The 20,037-nt window shown below is 39.6% G+C and overlaps 1 protein-coding gene across 2 annotated transcripts in view; it reads left to right on the top strand.

Moving 5' to 3' along the window:
* heph (polypyrimidine tract-binding protein 1 heph) overlaps positions 1-20,037 on the top strand; it is a 1,248,713-nt gene that overhangs the window by 272,022 nt on the left and 956,654 nt on the right. For both annotated transcript variants that reach the window (XM_083112799.1, XM_083112794.1), the window contains exon 2: positions 17,297-17,321. The gene's annotated coding sequence lies outside the window, so the exon portion shown is untranslated. The remainder of the gene's footprint in view (positions 1-17,296; positions 17,322-20,037) is intronic.

The raw sequence follows: 20,037 nt of genomic DNA on the forward strand, positions 1-20,037 counted from the left end.
CAATAAGTAGTTATTGGTATTTCTCGTTGCAGGTATTTTCGGAGTTTTTTTAGATAACTGTGGCAGGGTAGATAAAAATAATTTTTGTTATTTTTTTTATTTAAATAGATTTTTAATTAAGAAAACACGCTCAAAATTGCTTGTATGTTTTTTTGGCACCGTGCATATAGATATATGATTTTTTATAGAAAGGCTTTTCTAGTAAATGGTCGTGTAAAATATTTGAACAATTTGATTAAATCAATTAAAAAAATCATATGTAAATAAACATTTTTCTGTTTCTGATACTGTACCTACTATGGAAATGTTTGTTGAGTTTGTTAATGAAACTATAATAATTTTCAGTAACTTTTCTTCCAGTGATATTAAACATTCTGGATGTGCTCTATAAGTGCAATTTTAAATATTAACTTTAATATTTTATAGTCTTTGTAGCAGAATTTTGGAGATTTTTTTAATAGTAGTTTGAAAAATATCAGTTGCCATGTTTATTTACAGTTTAATGATAATGACACTATTTACGGTTTAACATGATTAGTATTTTGTATAATTTTCTACACAAAATGTTTGCTATTTTTGACTGTAAAAATTATTGAATTTTAAATCAAGAGAAATGTGTCTTTACATTTCCCTTCGTATGAGCTTTCACCCCATCAGAACATATATTTTCTTTCCTTTCTTAGAGCCTAATAAACACCATTAAATGCTTTTGAGATCAATGTACTTTCACCAAAAGTGATTGTGACATTCCAAAATACTTATGCACATTATTCTATAAATTATTTACTTAAAGTGATTTAGATCAATGATTTTTTTAAAAAAAGAATCAACCTGTTTTAAATCAATCCACCTTGATCTGTGGTAATATATTATTTTTACTCTAATTGTGTATTATATACACTATATTTATCATGAATTCTTAGAAAGAAGTGAATTATTTGTTAATCGTTAGTCTGTACTTGGCAATTGTCACGCCCTTTGCGTACTTCTTTCTTTTCCTATACCTAACACTCAATTTATCGCTAGTTTCTTTTCTCCGTGGCGGAGTGGTTAACACACCGCGCTACGAAGCCAAGGGCTCCGGTTTGGAATCCCGGCCTGGGCATGTGTGTTCTTTGCGAGTGTCTCTTCATCATATCATTACATCCTCATCTTCGCGATTAGCCAAAAGTAGTAGAAAATCGCAGAAAAATGGACCAAATCGTGTCCTCTCCGATGGCGCAGTGGTAGCGTCGTAGCCTTGAAATCAAGGGGTCCCGAATTCGATTCCCGGTGGAGGCACAGTGGTTCGGATCCCACTTTAAACTGTAGGTCCAGTCCCGATTAGCCTTACTGTGCATAAAGTGGACTTAAAACAACAAATCAATCCAATCCTTTTACACATCGACTGAATACTCTTAAAATTGGTCGTGTTCCTAAGTGTGTGTGTGTGTGTGCACGTGCACCTTCTTACACGAATGGTCATATACATTAATTGCGCTGATGATTTGATCTTACCTCTCCCCCTCGATGGCGCAGTGGTAGGGTCGTTGCCTTGTAATCAAGGGGCCCGTGTTCGATCCCCGGTGGATGCACATAGTGGTTCGGATCCCACTTTAAACTGTAGGTTCAGTCACGATTAGCCTTACAGTGCATAAAGTGGACTTAGAATACCAGCTCAAACAAACAAATGATTTGGTCTGGAACGCCTGGTAAAGTCCTGGAATTCTGTAGACACCCTGTCGTATCATATTTGTTCGGTATCGATTTTTCAAAAATAATTGTTTTTCTTACGCTCTTTATACCCATGGCACCTTTCGCAAGCCATAATTTGTATATGCGCATTACAGATCGATGCTAATATAGATGCACCTAGGAATTGCTTTTCTGACGGGCAGTTCTGCCTGTCTTTAGGCAAGTGTGATTTCATGAATAAATTAGGAGGTGCCTCGTTCTGGGACCACTATATCCCCCCTTGCTCCTACACTAAGCGGCTTTCCTTTTATCCTTTCTTTCTGTGCCCGCGGCCATGTAAACAAGAAGCATTGCCGTGGGGGAAAAAGAGGATGAGAAAATAGTTCCATTTCTAACTTTGATCCTCCCTTGTAGGGGGAGAGAGAACCTCTTTTCATAGGGTAGGAGGGCTTGGCCTTTGAAAACGCACGCAGAGACGGATCTAAGGGATCACAGGCAGAAAGTGTGCAGGGTTCTTCTCCTTTTTTTTTTTTTTTTTCCTCCTTTGCTTAATAAAATATTCAGTCCTAATATCCTTCTTTTGTTTGTTTGTTTCGTTTTCCACCGTGCGCTTGTCTTTTCTTTTACCGTCGGTTCTACCGTGACTTCAAAAGCGTACTCAGGATATAATGCAGGCTTCGGATCCTGGTATACTGAAATTTGTGCAGCCTAGCTTAGGATCAGACTTGTTTTCTAAAGCCGGTTGGAAGTGTTCGGTAAGAATCGATACGCTGAACATGTGTGTACGAGGTGCGATCCAAAACTAAGCAGCCACTTTCATGACGTTACGCGCGATACTTGAAACCTTCCTGCGCATGAGCGAAGTTGCGTCTTAAACGAAGCACGTGACTAAGCCCGCTGCGCAGTAACAGGGAGGGAGGGGCTGCAGGCTGCCTTATCCACTGCGCGTCGTTCTCCTTGCGTTCTGTCTTGCTGTCGACCATCCAAGCGGCGAGTAGGACGCAACTAGGGAAATGTAACTTTATGTGACCGTGTTCAAATCTGCTGCTGCCGCCGCCTAAAACAAAGTTTCATCCGCCGAACCCATCTTCTGTTACAGACGGAAACTACTGCTTACTATCGGGTTGAAAACTATGGATACTCGAGTTTGGACTCAATTAAAAGTTAACTAGCAAATCCAAGTTAAAACGAGTTGCATCAGAATTAAGTTTATTCAATTCTGCGTTAATCTATGATAACCAAACTTTTTTACAGTATGCCTTCGATTTTTTATCGTCGTGAGAATTGCCTGTTTTTTTCGTGTTTTCCAAACGGCAGCCCTCTTTGAATTTCTATAAATAATAAACTTGCGGTCCGATCGGGATGAAATTTAAATATAGTGAAGGTAGAAAGATACAATTTTAATTTTCAGATTTTTCAAGTTGGCCAAAAAAAGTTTCTGATCAATTTTGTGAAACAACTTTTTTCTCAGTATTGTAGTGCTACAAATACCGATATTGGTCTTGTTTGCATCTGTTTTTAAAAACTTTTTTACGTTCTTAATTCACATTGCTAAACGTATTTTACACAGACTTTTATTCAATGGATTAAAAATATACGCGGAACGTGGCAACACCGCACACAGCGATGTCCTTGAACAGTGGAAACTGCGGGTTGTCACTGTGAGTCCGTAGTGACGGAACTGACACCTGGCGGGAAAAGCGCCTACTATACTGATAGGGAGCATCTTGATTCGGACGACTTCGATGGCACCACGCGTCCTTCCCTTTGCCAAGCCTCCGCTCAAGGGTGTGTCCAGTGGAAGGACACTATATAACAAAAGACGAAAATTATCTCGGATTCAGAAACCACATAAACCATACCTATATTTCTGGCGCACCAATCAAAGTAGATACATGTGAACCGCCTCGCCTTTAAAAACTGGGAAGTTCGATAAACAGGATGTTATCAAAATGGCACCCGCGGACCACAGAAACGTACAGAGGACATCAAAACATTTTCGTCGCTGGTGTGTCGTTTCGGCGCTACGAACGTTCAAAAAATACCCATTTCCGCCTTCATGATGGCAACCCAACGTAACATTTGATCGCATCTGTGACGATTCGTCCTGTCGTGAAACGGCGTGTGCCAGTGTACCAATGTTTTACGAAAAAAACAAAAAAAACAAAAAACAAACTAAGAACCACATCACTGATGGCGGAATGTTTAAAATTTATACAGAGTAATTGCCCGACCCTGTGGCCGAGTGGTTACCACATCGCGCTGCGACGCCAAGGGTCCCGGACTCGAATCCCGGCCGGGTTTGGTTGTTTCTGAATGTCCATTCATCAATTTCATCGTCATCACTCATCCCCATCTTCGCAAATTAGCCAAGAGGCACAAAACGCGAAGTAAAATAAACTAAATCAATCAATCAATCAATTATACAGAGTAATTGGTAGGGTTCAACTTACAGCAGCCCAAGGAAAGTATAATAGTTATGATGTCATGGCTATTAAACATTTGCTCTAAACAATTTGGATGTATATATTGATTTGCGCCACACAATATTGTTTTTACTATTACAGTTAAGCTTTCATTTTTAGAACACCTACTTGGTATTAACACAAATTTCCAAACCTTTACAACCAGTGTAGTGTCGACTAATTTTGAAACGTTGTTTATTTGATTATACAATTAATGCAACATATTTACTAAAAGAATAGGGAGGGTTTGGACCCGTAAAACTCTTCCCTTATAGTAGGTATTTGTATTTTCCTTGTGCGAGCTGTACGCTCTACATAAATTTTACTTTACACACACTTACTATTTCCTTACAGTCATGTTAATATTGTACTCTCTTTACGTTAATATACAGATACTCTTAGTAGTTGTTGAGATATAAGAAAATTAAAAAAAATCGAAAATTAGACAAAATACGTATAGTTGTAAAACGTACCGCGGAACGCATTTTGTGACCCAAAGGAAGTAAGCAACGATACGAGTAAAGGTGGGAAAACAACTATCTTATCCAAAAAGAAAATGGTGGACGGAAACTGAGGCAGAATGCAAAGAAACGAGAGTTTGCCTCATAGTCCAGTCAAATTAAAGTTTAACCTGGACATTCAAAAAAATGAAACGAAACGTGCTGGAGTATGTAGTACTACTTGAGTTGTATTTGTCACAAAAGTCCCAAAGAATCCCGTTGAGAGTTTCGTAGAAATGACGTCATCAATATGGCCGCTGTCAGAATTTATAGTGCAATATTTAAACGCGTATAACTTCTCCAAGAATAGCGGTAGAACTTTGATTTTTGCACCAAATGAAAGCAAATCAATTGGACAATTTAGAGAATCAAGTATATTATGTATACACGGCAGGTTTTCTGAAATATATTAACAAAAACTGGAGAATTCTGTTTCCCATTACCTGTTTAAGCGTAATTACTTAATAATTATGAAGTCCTATTAAAATTTGGACTTTTTAATCGTAGACCGTTTTAAGAACTATACAACGGGACCTGGATCTTTTCGCTAACCATAAGGTTAACAATTTACCATATTTTTCAAGCGTGTCCATGAGCGGAAAAATAAATTGCTGTGAAGGAGGAAGGAGGGCACTCGGCCCTTTTATTTTTTGCCGTTATTTCTTGAGTACTTAAAATAATTTGTTACGTTGGTCTCGTCTCTCAACCTATGTATTAACTCAGATTCAGTCCCAAGGCATTGATTTAAATGAAGATGTAAATCAGATGATTTTTTTTAAAAAAACAATCACTGATTAAAGTCACCTTAAAGAAATAATTTATAGAATGATGTACATAAGGATTTGTAGATATCAGATCTACTTTTGGTGAAAGTACATTAATCTCGTAATCATTTAATACTGTTTATTAGGCTCTAGGAAAGGAAACAAAATATATGTACTGATGGGGTGAAGCTTATACGAAGGGAAATGTAACATATAAACAGCAAACACCCTTAAATTTCTCTTGATTTAAAATTCAGTAATTTTTATAGGCAAAAATAGCAAACAATAATATACAAAATATTAAACCGTAAATAGTGTCATTATCAGTAAACTGTAAATAAACATGGCAGCTGATATTTTGCAAACCATCATTGAAAAAATTGCCAAAATTCAGCTACATTGTTACAATTACATAGTACATCCAGAATGTTTTATTTTCACTGGAAGAAAAGTTACTGAAATTACTATAGTTTCATGTAGTGAGTTCTGTATGAGAAACAGAAAATTGTGTATTTACATGTAATTTTTTATTTGCTTTTTTTCAAACTGTTCAAATATTTTACAGGGTCATTTACCAGGAAAAGCCTTTCTATAAAAAAAAACATAAAATGTATGGTCTCAAAACAATACAAGATATTTTAAGCGTGGTTAAAAAACAAATCGATTTTAATAAACAATTTATCAAAAATGATTTTTTTTATATAAATTATGATTTTTATCCACCATGTTCATCCCATAATCGTCGCTAGCGACTGCAGCGTTGGGAGCCTCATGGAACCACCGTTAAGTGCTCTCGTGCGGATCAAACCGTCCAGCAAAACCTCACGTCCAGGCGGTCCACCTGGCGAACTGCAGCAGCCGCAAGTTGCATTAGCGTAGGAAGGGGAGTTGTCGAATCTCTTGGGACGATATTTTTTCGCGGTAACTTTGAGTTTCATCTTGCAACTTTCGCTCTGAATAATTCACGCCTTAAACACCGAGAATAACGAGCAAGTTTGCCCTGTTGTGCTGGCGAGCGAGCCGTGTTGCTGCAGTTGCATTGTCGCGCAAAGTAGTTTGGAAGCGAGTTGAGCCTTTGGAGAAGCAGCGCCTAGATTTCCTGTAAGATTTGCCACTTTTTGTCGCGGGTTCAATAGCTGGCCATAACATAAAGGCATCATGACTTAGGTTTGTACCAAACCATTTGCGAACGTGAACCGTTAGATAGACACATCAAGAATTGTCAGAAACGGGAGTTTCGAAAATTACAAGGAAATTGCCAAGTATAACTTCATTTTTCGTTCTTGAAAATACGCACCAATAATAAGAAAATCTTCAAAATCTCGTTAACTCCCCCTTTATAACCGTATCCAATAATATTTCCATGGAAGGGTTTTCCAAATTAATAGGTTGCTGGTCATTTAGATACATTCGGCGCATCAACCCAGCAGCACACTGACGACTTTCATGATGCTTTTGATTGAATTACGTTATTTTCAGGGCTGAGCCGATACCACCTTGAATCGATACTCTCACCGATACCTCACCAAGGGTCCCGGGTTCGAATCCCGCTCGGGCTTGGTTGTTTGTGAATGTCCATTCATCAATTTCATCACTCATCCCCATCTTCGCAAATTACCCAAGAGGCACAAAACTAAATCATAAACTAAATCTCACCGATACCGTGCTTGGAAATTGTAATAATCGTATAAAAGCCCAACGGTTTTTTTTATTGGGATCGAACTTAGGCTATGCGAGCCTAAAGCTACTCGCTTGTGGGAGAGGTACGTTTATAGCCCGGGGGTAACACCCCTGAGAAATGAAGGTAACACTACTACATTTACGCTTTAAAACATTTCTTTTGACTGGTCTGGCAGGGTAATGAGAACAGTAGAATATGATGGTCGTTTACCTGTGTATCTAGAGGTGAAGATCGTCTCTGCTGGTTTGTAGATAAAAGCACTCCTGAAATGAAACTTAGAAGCCGCACCACCCCTCGCAGTATCTCCTATCGTATCAATTGATAACCAGACTATACTTTGTAGGCGACAACTGTTCGCTTGATAACTTTCTGAATACAACTGGGGTGAGAAATGTTCTCTCGAACATTCACATTCCCGATCGTTGGCGAGTCCCTGTCCTGCCGTTAACCGTGCTTTTTGCGTAAAGCTGACTTTTCTTATTTTCGTACGAGTTCCGGTCGATTCCCGTGTCAGTGGAGTTTTTAGACCCACTGAAGATCGCTGGTGTAATATGCTTGTATGAAGCTATACTTTCAGCGCTTCAGCCGGACCCTCTTATCGAAGTGATTACTAGACCTCGGATTTTTAGGTTCTAAAAAGTGTGCTTTTAGGTTCCTAAAATAGGCTCTAAAAATCCTAAAATAGGCTCTAAAAATTTTAAAATAGGCTCTAAAAATCCTAAAATAGGCTCTAAAAATTTTAAAATAGGCTCTAAAAATCCTAAAATAGGCTCTAAAAATCTTAAAATAGGCTCTAAAAATTCTAAAATAGGCTCTAAAAATCTTAAAATAGGTTCTAAAAATCCTAAAAATCTTTAGTTGGGCTTGAAAAATCTTGAAGTATGTTCAAAAAAACTTAAGATACTTCAAAATTCCTGAAAAATGCTGATTAGGTATAGTCACCGACAATAAAAATGGGACACCTATAACTTTTCATAACAATAGGCTATATGTGTTGCCTAACCCTACGGGGATGGCAGAACTTACCATTGGAAATTTCCTATTAAAATTCACTCTTCGCCGTATAGTTAGGCCAAAATATTTTTTCATGTTATCCACAGTCAAACTCCACAATTTTGTCTTATATGCTGAAAATAATCTTTCAACAAAAACATAGCCAGTGGTGCAAACTTCAATACTGAAATGTTATTTTGCAAGGCGTGAATGCCACAAAGCACCCAAGTGACGCGAAAGTGAGCAAGACCCCACAAATCAGACTACTTTGTATTGTACAGGTAACAGTGGCACCAGACATTTTGTTTTGTTTAAAGCTTTGAAAAATCACCATGGACTTGGAGGAAGGGAAATTGACAATTTTGCCGCTACCAAACAAAGCAAATACCTCTGTGTGACATAAAAATCCTGTAAAACCTTTAAAAATATATAAAAACCTTAAAAAGGGCTTGATTTAGGTTCCTAAAATAGGTTCAAAAAAACAAAATAGTTTTTTTAGGTCCTATAAAACTTCATCAGTCGTTGCGCTTTTTAACGAAACATTGACATAACTTATAATTTTTTGCATACTTGTAAAGGAAAAAATAGGTTAAAAACCTAAAATCCGACGTCTAGTGATTACACTATCGGGCTGTGACGCCAGGGGTTCCGGGTTCGAGTCACGCCTTCGGCATGATACGTAATTAAAAGTTGTTCAATATATTGATTAATATTAGTGTGTAAGTATTCCATTCTAATTATATGCATAAATTTACCAAGATTCAGGAATTACATCAGAATATAAAATTTCATGTTATGTATTCAAAAAAATCAGTTTTTTCACATAAAACTCTTGCAATATACAAATAAACCTTGAATGTTGCATAATTTCCAGTGCGATTAGGCTGCACGAAAATGTCATGCTGCATTTTTGCGGAGCCCGTAAAAAACCAAAATGCCGAAAGAGTATCGGTAAGTAAATTCCATCCGATACTTTACTATAGCGGTATCGGGTCAGGCCTACTTATTTTATTTCTGCTACTTTGTTCTTATCGCTACGATGAGGATGAGTGATATGATAAAATTGATGAAGTGCTATACACTCCGCCACGGAGGTTTTCCTTAAGAATTATCTGCGCTAGAATGTCCGTCAGTCGAACACGGTAGAGTAAACATTGGTCCGAAACCGGAAATGTGACCAAAGTCTTATGTATTAAGCAAAGTGTGTTCATTGTTGCATTTTAGGCAAAAAGTTTTGATGGCGAACTGGTTATCCTACAATAGACAAAAATCCAAAAGGTTTTTGGACGACTAGTATCTGCGAGATGCCCCCCAGGGACCACCTTTCTGCTTTTGGTTCTTTTTTCCATCTCGCCTCTCATTATATCCTTATTTTAGTTAAACATTTACCTGTAACGGGGGGAGGGGAGCGAGTTCTGAAACTGGTGCGCTTGTGCGAGTTTTTTTTAATTGGTATGCTTGAAAAACGGTTGGCAGCCGTGCTTGTCCCCATGGAGAAATAGAGCAGAGGATTTCGAGGCTCCCTGGGGGTATAAATTAATGAGGGGTGCGCACACTTTGTCGTCAAGAGTACGCCTTGCTCTACCTGCGCAAAAGGTTTGGCTCCAACAATGTAAGATATTGCGGCCTCTTCGCTTCAAAGGGCGCTCTCGTTGCTTCGAGCGAATTTGCACCTGCCACAAAGTAGTGTTTTGCATTATGTCGTGCGTCGAGTACAGGTACATTGTTGTAATTGGCATTATTTTTGTGTCTCAAAGAGTTATTATCGTAAAATATTGGCGCTGTTGCCGAATTGTTCGAAAAACAGTTAATCACATCGAGGTTTGGCCAACTAATATAGTGAAAACACGATTATTAAAATGTATATTCTTCTAGAAATAGGTCGGTCCAATTTTTCTGTACTGTACTGTCTGTGCCCTCGGATAATATGCGAACTACAAGCATTCTCCTTGACTTACACATTCGACACTAGCGCCACCGTTTCTCAACTAGAGCTTCAAATATGGTGGTGGATCAGTGTAGGCCAGAAGTTTCATCCTGGTACAGTTCCCGCCACTCAGTGGTATTGGAAGACTTTGCCAGCGATCACGTGAGTGCTTCCACCCATGGACAGGGGAGCTGGAGACGGCACGTGCTTTGTTCTCTGCCAATCAGAGCTCGCCGTTTCTTTTGGGAGGGGAATTTGAATTCTTGGCAGCCACATTCATCATGTGAAGGAGGTGAAGGCTACAGGCACATAAGGAGTAGGTATTTCAGATGACAAACTAAAAAAGAGTTTGCCCTCTAAGGGTTTCAATAGCTCATTGATATTATTTGCTTGCCCTTTTGAAGGACTAGTGCATTCAGTGACCATGTTTGCACCAAATGTACATTTGACAGCAAGAGCCTGCAGACGACACACCACCAGTGGCGGGAAGTTTACTAACTGTACTGTACCTTCTCTGATATACCAATGTTCACAATGCTAATACAACATCAAGAGGTACGCTGTTCGATTGACGGTGAATCCACTTTGAAGTGTTTTCAGATCCCACTTTAAACTGTAGCTAGAGCACTGATTAACCTATCTGAGCGAAAAATAAAATTAACAAACTGCCAATGGAGTCTCCACGCCATGGCGAATTAGTGAGGTAGACTTTGAAGAGACCGCAGAGCTGCAGGGTGTCTGGGATTTGACGCATTTTCGATTCCCAGGTGAGAGATCGTAGGAATATTTCCGCGGACGTCCCTTCACAAAACAAAATACTCTAATTCCACAGGGGTCCCTGTTCCGTGGGTTATTTAAATTTATGTAGTTTCAAATTAGGAATGGTCAGAAATTTTCGGATCCAGTGAGAACGGGATGTAAATCTTCCGAGTATAAATGATAATGGTTGAAACGGAAACAAAAGAAGTTTCATGAAAATATCCAAAGCGCAGGGAAGGTCCAAACTTTCCAACTTTCTTGTTGGATTCACTGTGAAATATATTCTCTTCTGTCGTAATTAAAATTGGTTTGGAAACAACCAGAACTTTTCCATCACACTTGTAGAATTTTAAAAAATGAAAATTTTCGAATATTTTTCCCAGGGTGAACAAGTTGATATCAGTAATCTCAATTTTTTGTTGTATTTTTGCTATATAACGTCGCTCTTCTGACACTTTCGGCTAATAGCGACAGTCGGGAGTGATGATAAGATGAAATTGATAAAGGGGTATTCACAAAGAACATCCACGCGCAGACCTAGATTCGAACTCTGGAACTTCGACCATTAATAGTAATTAGTTTGAGATCACGATTTTAACATAGACTACAAGATCTGTGATTTCAGTGTTTCTAAGAGGGGAAACGAGGTTGAAAAGGGAAATTTTTAAAGTGCAAAAGTGTGAAGTGTGCTCTCTGATTGAGGAAAGATGCCATGTTGCCCCCCCCCCTCCCCCCTAGCCTTGAAGAGTCCTCCGCTATTAGGAGATCTACGTGCTTAAATAAATCCTTTGAACTTCAAAGAATTAACTGCTGTGTGGCAACCGCCGTGAAGATGTTAAGCTTGATTCACATCTTCGCTCAAGTAACGCTCAGATCACCCTCCGCTCACGGTGCGGTCAAATATTGTTGAATGATTTTTAAATAGAAGCATTCACAACAAGCGGTCCGTTCAAGGTTCGCTTCGATCACACTCAGCTCGCACTTCGGTCACGATCAGGGGCCCGTCAAGTATCTGAGCGACGCTCGCTGAGCAAGATTTTCGCTCGTTGAGCAGACAGATCATTTACTTGACGCAGTTTGCTCATTGATCAAAATATCAGTGCCTTTGAATAATCTGTGATGAATGTGGCTGCGTCGAGTGGACAAGATTTCGGTGTTTGAAAAGCTGTTAATTATGGAAATGGAATAGTTGAAATAGAATAGTTGATGTGAACATAACTGTCGAAATTTTCATTTTCACACCCTTGCACAACTTTCCAAAACTACGGTGTATATTTAGTATTTATTATTTGGAATAAACAACACTTACATTTTAATACAATTACAAGAACTGGAATATTACATCACCTTCTGTAACTTGAACGTCCTCTCTAATTACGCTATATCGCAAGCCGTTCAGTTCATCATAAATATTTCCTCATTGGTCGCCCGCCACTCGCGGCTCGCCACCCCGCCATCCTCGTACAGGTTTCCTCTTCTTCCCTTTGCCTCACGAGATCGAAACACAAAAACGATATATTCTGTGACTCAAACCTGTGGCGAGCAAGGTTCAAGTTCGCTCAGCGATCAAGTAAGCAGCGCTCGCGGAGGAACGCCTATTTGGCCGTCAAGTAGCTGAGCGATCACGTTGCTCGCTGAGCGCTCAGATACTTGACGCGCCCCAGGTGAAAATAATATTTGACTGGAGCGTGAGGGGGCGGAATTTGACTTTGCCGAAGCTTGATCGTTCATGTGAACGTGTTTAACGCTCAACCCACGGTTCAGTAGCAGTCTTCAGCCCGTTGCAGAGGATACGTAACCCAGTTTTGTGCTTAGAAGCTGGGCGGGTAGAACTCGAAACACAGAAGAAGGGGAGTATAGATAAAATTGATTGATGGGGACATTGCACAAGAAAATCCAAAAATATTTTCCTGTCAATTCTGTTTGTAAAACATCGGTCAAAATATGCGATTTCATGAACCCGAGTAAAAGAAATTTAAGGCGAGGAGGGACAATTTCCCCTAGGTCTTTCTCGCTGGGAAGGCTGCTGATCATTGTTGCCAACTTCGCTCTTTTGAAGCCAGATCTGGCTCTTTCGTGCACTCGTTTGACTGTGAATTGTGGCACCCGCCCTCTGCCCCACTATGATGCCACCACTGGCTCCCGCCCATAAATACCAACTTTTGCCATGAGTGTACATTTTGCACGTGACGTGATATTCGTATAGCTATAGGCTGCGTCACCCGCCTCTTCTTTCCTCCCGATGTATTTTTATATATAGCGCTGTGGCTAAGATGAAGATGACAATTTTGTTATCCGGGAACCCTTTATTTTCGATTTTATATTAATATCATTGGATTATTGAGATGGGTGATGCCGCCAAATCTAGGCGGTGAAAACTAAGAATAAATTGCCATCACTTTAAAGCTAACGGTAATACAAGCACCCCCCCACCCCTCTGACAACTAAAATTACCCTAGTAGGCACTTTATGCAGCCTTCGTTAATCTAGCTCCTTGAAAGTCCTCTTTAGCTATGTTAATGGTGAAATTTAGCTCTATTATGCACATCAGGTTTGGCAACACTGCCAGGATGGCCGTAGGAGGCAAGGAGAAATGCACTAGGCTTATGGGACCATTATTTTATTCGTTCTCTCGGGAATATAAAACATCCGATGGCGTAGAAAAGTACATGGACGGAAAAAGGACACGTTGAACTATGTCATAGTAGTAGGAAAAGTCGAAACTCCCATTTGATGAGCCGTAACTTGAAGTTGAAGTTGAAGTCCCATAAGGAATACATGGGATTCGGTAAAAACTAATTCATCATATTTTTCAAAAATCGTATAAGGCTTAATAATCAACTTAGGAAACCGCTTCCACTTGCCACATGGGGAGAAATTCATACTCTTCATTTCTGGCGGAGATCTTTTTAGTAGCATTGCTCATTCCGACGATATTGGAATAAATGCATGCCTGGTGCGTAATTGTCCCTCTTCGCCTTAAGAGGAAACTGACCGAAATAACGAAATTACAATTGTAGCCAATGAAAAAAAAATCAGGAGACTAACCACAAATATGATCCATGAGCACTAGTTTTAACTACCTTTTTCCAACCCGTTGCATCAATTAAAATCCTTAAATCAAAAAGCTAACCTGTTGACGGTCATATTTTTCCGGACAACAAAATTTATTTGTGTGTATGTGTGTGTGCGTGCAAAGGAAAAGGAGGTGTTGGTCAACCTTCTGCCTAGGGAATAATAATTAATTCTTGATATCTAGCTCCGAATGAAGATTAACAACGAACTTGTTCTTCGTTTACGGAAAACTAAACAAGTTTTTTTTTTAGTCGAGGAAGACGACTTTTTACACGATGTGCGTATAAATCGGGTCCTTGAAACTAGGCTTAGAACCTGATGTTTATCTGTCACATGTTGTGTCGGAAACTTGCTGATAAAAGAAGTGGTCAAGAATTTAGATATGAAACAATGATCCCGAAAATGTTTATGCCAAACCTAGACCGACAAAGTAGTGTTTACCACTGTTTGCACATTGTAGCTGCAAATAAAAGTATATCAATAAACAGTATTATATTTTAATAATCGACCTCCGTAGCCGAGTGGTCCCGGATTCTAATCCCGGCCTGAGCATGGATGTTTGCGAGTGTCCATTCATCAATTTCGTCATATCACAACGCATCCTCATCCTCGCAATTAGTCAAAACCGGCAGAAAAGCGAAGTAAATCAACCATATCAATCAATCCCCGTTTTCGCAATTCTGTTTCTTCTTTATTTTCTTCTAATTAATGCCAGTTCTGTAACAGACAAGTCCGTCGTTGAATATGTTTTAAACATTGTATCTAGCACAATCGGTAGGCTTTTTATACAGAATAATCGGTGTACTCTGTGAAGAAACCAACGCCAGACTCACGTTGATCGTACCTTGACCGGAGCGAATCTTGACCGCTAGTGCGGATACCCCCTGACCGTGAGTGGAGCGTTAGGGAACAGTGACCTGAGTGTTGCTTGAGCGTAGATGTGAATCAAGTCTTATATTACAAACCACTCCACCATCCAACCACAACCTTATCAAGTGAGGACTTTTCAGTTTATAGGCCAGAAGATTATTCTCGGTACAGCTTCCGCCAAGAAATAATCTGTCGTCTGCTGATCGTTGTATGTTTGGTGCAGACATGGTAACTGAACGAGTCCTTAGAAAGGCCAAACTAATAACAATATCGGTGCGGTATTCAAGCCTTTATGGGGCAAATAGTTTTACTCTCACCAACTGAGATACCTGCTGCCCTCCTACCTCCGCTGTGAATGTGGCAAGCAAGTGTTCAAACTTCGCTCCCAAAGGTTTCGGCGAGCTCTGGCTGGCAGAGACCAAACCACGTGCTGTCTCCAGCGCTCCTGTCATTGGCTGGAAGCTCTCGCATGATGTCTGCCAAGGTCTTCCAACAGACGACAGAGTGGCGGGAGCGGTACCAGAACAAACCTTCCGAGGTACAGCGTAGACCGTTTACTGCTCATGAACCATTGTCTCACCCTTCTCAGTTACCATATAGCTTCCATACTTGAACCTACTATCGGATTAAAAATTATAGATACTCGAGTTTGGGAGTCCAATTAAAAATTAACCGGTAGACCTCCATAAAAACAAGTTACATCAAGATTTGAATACGCGACAAAACGTACCAGCGACAAAACGTACCTACCACCTGACCGGCTACCTGCGAAGGGTTTTCTAGTGAGTCTTAAAATATTTGCGATGCGACAAAACATACCACGGCATCAAAAATCATTTTCCGAAATTACGATTTTCTCTAGTTTTCCTGATTTCCATCACACTTTATCCAGGCTTTGGACAGTTCCACACTGTTATTGGAATTTCCGCCTTTTGCAACCAACTATTCACAAAGTAATCGAAGAAAAGAGTTAGCTTCGCTGATTCTGGAGCTTTAGAGTGTATTTCCAGCCATCCATCATAAACTTCCTCCGTTTTTAAGGTCAGAGCGGCACACATGCGTATATGCAAACGGATTTCCTCATTCTCTCGATACTCGACCGAACTTAACTTAACCTAACCTAACCTAAGAGATCAAAGTCGTAATGAGTAATGAGGTAAAACGAATAACGTAGCTGGGTGCTGGATAGCGCACCGTGTTGTAATGTCTGACATGTCAAGGGCAAGTTCAAGCGTTTTCCTTGAAGTGGTACGTTTTGTCGCGGAGTAAATAGCGTATTTTGAAGTTATTAGCGGATCCTTCACAGGTAGCTGTTTATCTGAGTGGTACGTTTCGTCGCGAGAACCCAAGTGGTCGTTTTGTTGCTGGCACGTTTTGTCGGGACACCCAAGATTTAGCTTATTCAATTCTGCATTAATCTATTCTAACCATTTTTTTTTTTTTCGAGTATGTGAGAACCAAAAACTGATTTTTTTTTAGTTTTGCAAACGATTGCTATCTTTGAAATTCTGTGAATCAAAAACGAGTTATCCGATCGTTATGAAATTTTAGTAGGATGCAGGCAGAAATGTTTTAAACACAATAATTCATTTTCAGGTTTTCAAAATTTCTCAAAAAAAGTTTTTAGCAATTTTTCGAAACAACATTTTCTTAGTATTGGGTAGTCCTACAAATACAATATTAGTCTTGTTTTGAAGCTCTTTGCATCTGTTTTTAAAATGCATTATCATTGTCAATTCACATTGGGAAACCGATTTTATACAGATTTTTATTCAGCGGAGTAAAGTTGTACACGAAACTTGGCAACACAGCGATGTTCGTTGAATCGCGGAAACTGCCGGCGGGCGCTGCGAGTCAGTGCTTGCAGTGTTGCCACGTTCCGCGAACAGCTTTTTATACAGCATAACGATCGGACAACCCGTTTTTAATTTAATGAATTTCAAAGATAGCGATTGATTGTTCTCACGATGATAAAAAATTAGAAGGCATACTCGAAAAAAAAAAAAAATTGGTTAGCATAGATTAACGAAGAATTGAATAAGCTAAATTTAGATTTAATTCATTCTTCTGTATGTCTACTGGTTAATATTTAATTGGAATCCAAACTCGAGTATCTATAATTTTTAATCCGACAGTAATCACTGTGTTTTCATTGAATTCTCATTACGGCTGTGTATTTTGTCCATTCAATGTACTGTTCTCTTGCAGTTCCCTTTAAAACTGGCGCGAATGACTTTGAGTAGCGAGACCAGGTAATTATAACTTATGCATACTCTTTTACATATATACATATCGTGCATTTCTTTTCATATTATGTACTTGAAACACAGTGGCGTAAGTTACTCCAGCTGTAGATGAAGCCTGTCCCACACTCTCCCCCGTTTTCTTTTGCTCTCATGTTGGCTCTTGGTGTACTTTTTTAATATTTTGGTTGTAATAACTGTCAGTGTACTTAATTACTCTTACCTATTTTTTTTAAACTTCTCCCCTGCCCGCCCCTCCCCCCAATTTTGTAAAGCACAATGTCTCTGTCGCCCGCATTATTTTTCTCTTCCCTTCTAACTGGCAAACTTCTCTCTCCTTTCCAGGGATATCCTAGTTTCCGGAACAAAGGTATGGTTTGACTGCATGCGGGTCACGTGGTTTTTCTCAACTTCTACCACGTGACGGGACCTTCTTCCTGTTTTCTCTATTGTGTATGTGCAGCCTGCTACCTCCCCCTCTTTGTGGATTTCTACCCTTTATTTGGAATGCCGAGGTTAAGTATTTTTTCTCATAGTCTGAATGCATTTGTTGCCTATATATCTGTATGTACGTGTCTATATGTGTGTTAGTGATTTTGTTTGGGTAGTTCATTTTTATACCTTGTTGTTGTGGTTATTCATAAAGGTTTGTGACGCTGTGTTATGAGACCGGAAATAAATGTTTATGGGTATAGATCCGCCAACATATCTGCAGACCTGTGCTTGAAAGAGCTGCGCTGGTGTTGACGCGTTGTGGTCATTATCTTCAACCGCCACAACATGGATTGATCGACAATTTCTAACAGGAATGCCTTGTAAAAGAATCAATACGAGCACGAGACAAATCTCTGTAAAGTCTAGACGAGATTAGATTCTCGGTCTCTGTGAAAAGAAAATGACCAAAAACCAAGTATGCTTTACTGTGTGACTTCTTCAAATATATCAACCCGATGTATATGTATACCTCATTATTTATACCTATACAGGGTGTTTCCGGGCTGATGATACAAACTTTCAGGGATGATGGAGAAGGGCACATGTATCAATTTGAGATAAGGAACCCTGGTACAGAAACGACTTAGTCGAAAGTTATAAGTGAAAATCTGTGTATGAAGATGTAATACTTTTATTACCTGCACAAGTTTCACAAGCTACATTCACAACAGTTGTTCAAAGTAGTGTACCCCAGCTTCGCTGCAGGCGACACACAGAGTCCCACAAAGTCCTGGTGTACCCGTTGGAACAACCCCGGGGTCGTTTGAACAATGTCACAGACAGCGAGAATTCTTGCCAGGAGATCCTCTTCAGTCTCGACAGGTGTCTCGTACACAAGACTTTTCACATGACCCCACAAGAAGAAATCAAGTGGGGACGCCACTTTGAACAACTGTTGTGAATGTAGCAGCTTGTGAAACTTGTGCAGGTAATAAAAGTATTACATCTTCATACACCGATTTTCGCTTATAACTTTCGATTAAGTCGTTTCCGGACCAGGGTTCCTTATCTCAAATTGATACATGTGCCCTTCTCCATCATCCCTGAAAGTTTGTATCATCAGCCCGGAAACACCCTGTATACTGTACGTCGTATGTATCGTTTATAAGAACTGCAAAGTCAATGCGAGCCTCTCCGATTGCATAGTGGTAACCTGCCGCTGTGTTATCGAAGGGTCACGGTTTCGATTCTCGGTGAAAGCACACTGCACAGCAGTTCGGATCACACTTTAAATGGTAGGTGCACTCCTGATCTGTACAGGAAAAGCAGACTTAAAAAAAAAGTTTACTCTTTGAGAATCCACTGGTGAAGTTGAGAGCCTGTGTTACTTGGTTGTATACATAGAGGATAAAATTCATTTTTTCTTTGAGGATTCATGTCGTTGTGCAATTTTTTGCGGTGACATCCTGTGTACGTTGTTTATACAACGTTTATACTATTTATTTCGAGACGAGAAGGAGAGGAATATTAATGAAGAGAGACGAGACAGGCACTCACAACTCACACAACCGAGACACTATCAAGTCTCGTCTCCTCTCGATACAAACCCTAGTTTTAAATATGCCAGAAGGCTTTGTAGCTCTTTGATTTGATTTGATTTTATTTTACTTCGCTTTTTGTGCCACTTTTGGCTAATTTGCGAAGATGGGGATGAATGATGATATGATGAAATTGATGAAAGGACACTCACAAATATCCATGCCCAGGCCAGGATTCGGACCCGGGACTCCTGGCGTCGTACCGCGATGTGCTAACCACTCCGCCACGGGGGCCGGCTTATAGCTCTTTGAAAACAGTGAGACACGTTTTCGGCCGTGAGACACGTTTTCGGCCGTTAACGTTAACATATAGTATGTGTGTGTGTTTAGTTATTAATGTGCAAACACTAACTATTATTTCGAGACGATATCGAGACTCCGTTGGAAATCGAGACAGGCATTTTTAACAGGAAACGGGATGAGTCTGACAACATGCCTGTGTGTCGTCGCTTTGTAATCAGGAATTCCCGGGTTCCATACCCTGTGGAAGCACATAGTTGTTCGGATCCCACTGTAAACTGTAGGTCCAGTACCGATTTACAGATAGGTCTATGTATGAAATGGACTTGGACACAAACTGAAACTCAAGCGTAATGCAGTAATAATTGGATAATGTGTGGCACTTGGAAAACGGCTGACCGTCGCGTGTGCACCGTTAAAGACTTAAGTTCACCTTGGACCAGTTTCGACTGGGGCTACACGTGGGGTGGGGTCGAAAAATGAAGATCGCCTCATCAGGTTATAATAAGTGCAGGATAGTTGTCTTGTTGCAAGTAGTAAGTAGAAGGAAGAACAAACCCAAATGTGGTAAGATCTAGTTCGCGTATGAAGCTTAATTTTTGAAAATTTTGACGAAATTATTCAATTTTCCCCTTGTACAATTAATTTTCTAAATAACCTTTTCTATAACAAATGGTTTATTTGGCTTTATGATAAACAAGCATTAACAAAAATACACATGAAATAAGAATTACTTAATTTACTCATAATTTTGATATTTAAGAATTTAGTATGTATTTAATTCATAAATTGTGTCCAAAATGCAGGAAAATT

The sequence above is a fragment of the Lepisma saccharinum genome, chromosome 26, assembly GCF_977018435.1.
Source record: "Lepisma saccharinum chromosome 26, izLepSacc3.1, whole genome shotgun sequence".
Classification (NCBI taxonomy): Eukaryota; Metazoa; Arthropoda; class Insecta; order Zygentoma; family Lepismatidae; genus Lepisma; species Lepisma saccharinum.